Source organism: Octopus bimaculoides, chromosome 10 (assembly GCF_001194135.2).
Source record: "Octopus bimaculoides isolate UCB-OBI-ISO-001 chromosome 10, ASM119413v2, whole genome shotgun sequence".
Taxonomy (NCBI): Eukaryota; Metazoa; Mollusca; class Cephalopoda; order Octopoda; family Octopodidae; genus Octopus; species Octopus bimaculoides.
Window position 1 is genome coordinate 90,758,891 of NC_068990.1, and position 3,410 is coordinate 90,762,300.

Consider the following 3,410-nt stretch of genomic DNA (forward strand, 5'->3'; position numbering starts at 1 on the left):
GATGATGATGATAATAATAATGATAATAATAATAATAATAATAATAATAATAATAATAATAATAATAATAATAATCCTTTCTACTGGAAGCACAAGGCCTCAGATTTGGGGGAAGGGATTAAGTCGATACATTGACCCCAGTACATAACTGGTATTAATTTAATCGATCCTGAAAGGATGAAGGGAATAATAATAAGAAGAACAACAATAATAATCCTTTCTACTATAGGCACAAGGATTGAGATTTGGGGGGAGGGGGTAAGTCAGTTACATCACCACCACCCCACTTCCACCCCACCCCCAGTGCTTGGCTGGTACTTATTTTATCAACCAACATCAACACCGCCACATCCCTCAATATCATCATCATAGACATTACCCCACCACCACCACCACCACCACCAACATAATCAAATATAATTTTTAATCTTGATTTCTTTTTTTTTTCTTTGTTTTCCATGTTGGCAGGAATTTCAATAAAACTTGTTTAAGCCTTGTTTTTACTTCATATCAATAAACTTTACACTTGTTTTCCAAATAAACTATTTATTTCTCTCTTCTTTCACATAATAAAACTGCACAACAGGACGACAAGTTTTACAACAGACAACAACAACAACTGCATTGCCAATGGAGTAACATTGTTTTAGACTAAAAACCACAAAGAACATCAAGACAGAAATGAAAAGCCATAGGACAAACACACACACACTCACACACGTGTAGATATACTCTCTTGAGTGCAGCCATGCTGGAGCACCGCCCTTAGTAAAAGTAAAAGAGTATACATAGGCGCAGGAGTGGCTGTGTGGTAAGTAGCTTGCTTACCAACCACATGATTTCAGGTTCAGTCCCACTGCGTGGCACCTTGGGCAAGTGTCTTCTACAATAGCCTCGGGCCTACCAAAGCCTTCTGAGTGGATTTGGTAGACGGAAACTGAAAGAAGCCCGTCGTATGTATGTATATGTATATGTGTGTGTGTGTGTGTGTGTGTGTGTGTGTGTCTGTGTGTTTGTGTGTCTGTATTTGTCCCCCCAACATCGCTTGACAACCAATGCTGGTGTGTTTACGTTCCCGTAACTTAGCCGTTCGGCAAAAGAGACCGATAGAATAAGTACTAGGCTTACAAAGAATAAGTCCTGGTGTCGACTTGCTCGACTAAAGGCAGTGCTCCAGCATGGCCGCAGTCAAATGACTGAAACAAGTAAAAGAGTAAAAGAAGAATGCGAGAGAGAGGGGGCGGGTATCAAACAGCGAGATAGTATAGGATGTTCAAAAAGTCTCTCCGCACTGAATTTTTTCATCCTGACTCTCCAAGAGTCAGACTGTCCAAGAGTCAGACTGTCCAAGAGTCAGGCTCTCTAAGAGTCAGACTCTCCAAGAGTCAGACGCTCCAAGATGTATTTCAAAGCATGAGTAAAAGAGTCAACTTGTGCATTGAAAACGAAGGACGACACTTTCAACACTTCATATAATAAAAGTTTTTTTGAAGTCTTGTAAAGTCTAATATATTCTTTTGAAGTGTTATACCATCTTATATATATACTTATTTTGCAATAAAGTACTTTACTGCGGAGAGACATTTTGAACACCCCTGTAGTCTGGTGTTGGCGTTGGTGATGATGGACAGTTGAAAACGTCGCTTCTATTCATCCACCCACGTTTCGTGTACGTGAGAGTGTGTGTGATGTACAGTTTTGATTTTAAATACTTCAACATGAAACAATGTGTTTGTGTTTAAAAAAACGCGCACACACACGTGCTAGGTGCGTATGTTTATCTATACGAATGTGTATCTATGATGGAGCAGATAAGTACCTATATATACATATGTATATATATATATGTATCTATATGTACATGTAGATGAACGTATATACATACACGTACATATATATGCATATACTCATATATTGTTTATATATATACATATATATATATATATATATATATATATATATATAGAGAGAGAGAGAGAGAGAGAGACAGACAGACAGACAGAGACAGAGAGAGAGACACAGAGAGAGAGAGCTATATAAACTAATTCACGTTTGCCTGACATCTTTATTATTCATCAGAGCAGACGGATTAAACAAAGCAGTTGTTTATGACTGGTAATAAGCATTCGTGTCTTTCAATGAACGAACGACCTTAATAACATCTGTACGACAACAACAACAACGACCTCCAGCACCACCGCCGCCACCATGACCAAACTGTAACAACTATCTTTAGCAGCAGACGTCTTCTAACTAGTGACTGAAACTAAGTTATCTATTGTGAGGGCGCAGGGCAAAGGTAGCTTAGAGGTCAGGGTGCTGCACTTACGATAGCAACATCGTAGGTTCGATTCCCGGACCAGGGTGTTGTGTTGTCTTCTGGTGCGAAACGCTTCTTCTAACTCCGTTCGGGGATCTTTCTGATTTGGCGGACACCATTTGTTTTCTAACGAAACACTTTCAAACTTAGGATACTGGTAGAATGTGTCGTATAAAACATCTTTTTCTCTTAGCCTTATTAAGTAAAGTTTGTATATTCGAACTTATTTCATGTTAAAAGTTGTCGTATTTCGGTAATTTCAACCAATCACAGCAGTAATTGTTTTCACCTCAATGACGAGAAATAATAACCTTCGGTTCTTTAGTAGTGCGACCCGCTTCTCGAAAAAGGTTACCCAGATTCTGGACAGAACCTTTGATGCAATAACCCCCAGCATGGCTACAATCCAATGACTGAAACAAACACACAATAAAAGGGGACACACACACACACACAATTATAAGTGATCGAAGCCAGGCTCGCTTAACTGGCTCCTGTGTCGGTGGCATGTAAAAAGCACCCACTACACTCTCGGAGTGGTTGGCATTAGGAAGGGCATCCAGCTGTAGAAACACTGCCAGATCAAATTGGAGCCTGGTGCAACCTCCTGGCTTTCCAGGCCTCAGTCAATTATTAAGATATTTTAAAAATTTACCTATAAGGAAAGCCTTTATTTACGCTCTGACCGTTTGGTAAAAGCATTAATAACTTTTACCCTTTACTATAATTAATATATACATAGATATATACATATATAGATACATGCGTGTGTGTGTAATTTTTCAGAGTGTATACATACTTTTGTGTGTTTGTGTGTGTGTATATACATTTATTTCTGCAATTTGCGTATGTGTATAATGCAAGTATGTATGTATAATGTAGATTATGGATGTAAGTACAAACACAGCTGAAAACTAAAACTCTACCACGAAAGCACGTGTTCAACAGTTGCTGTTCATTCATAGTTTAGGTGGCGAGATAAATATAGGAGAGGGGAGGGTGAAGGAAGTAAGACGGTGGGAGGGAGAGAGAAGAAAAGAGAGAGAGAGAGGGCTTTACCAAATAAGGAGATATTCTCGCTGCGCTACAC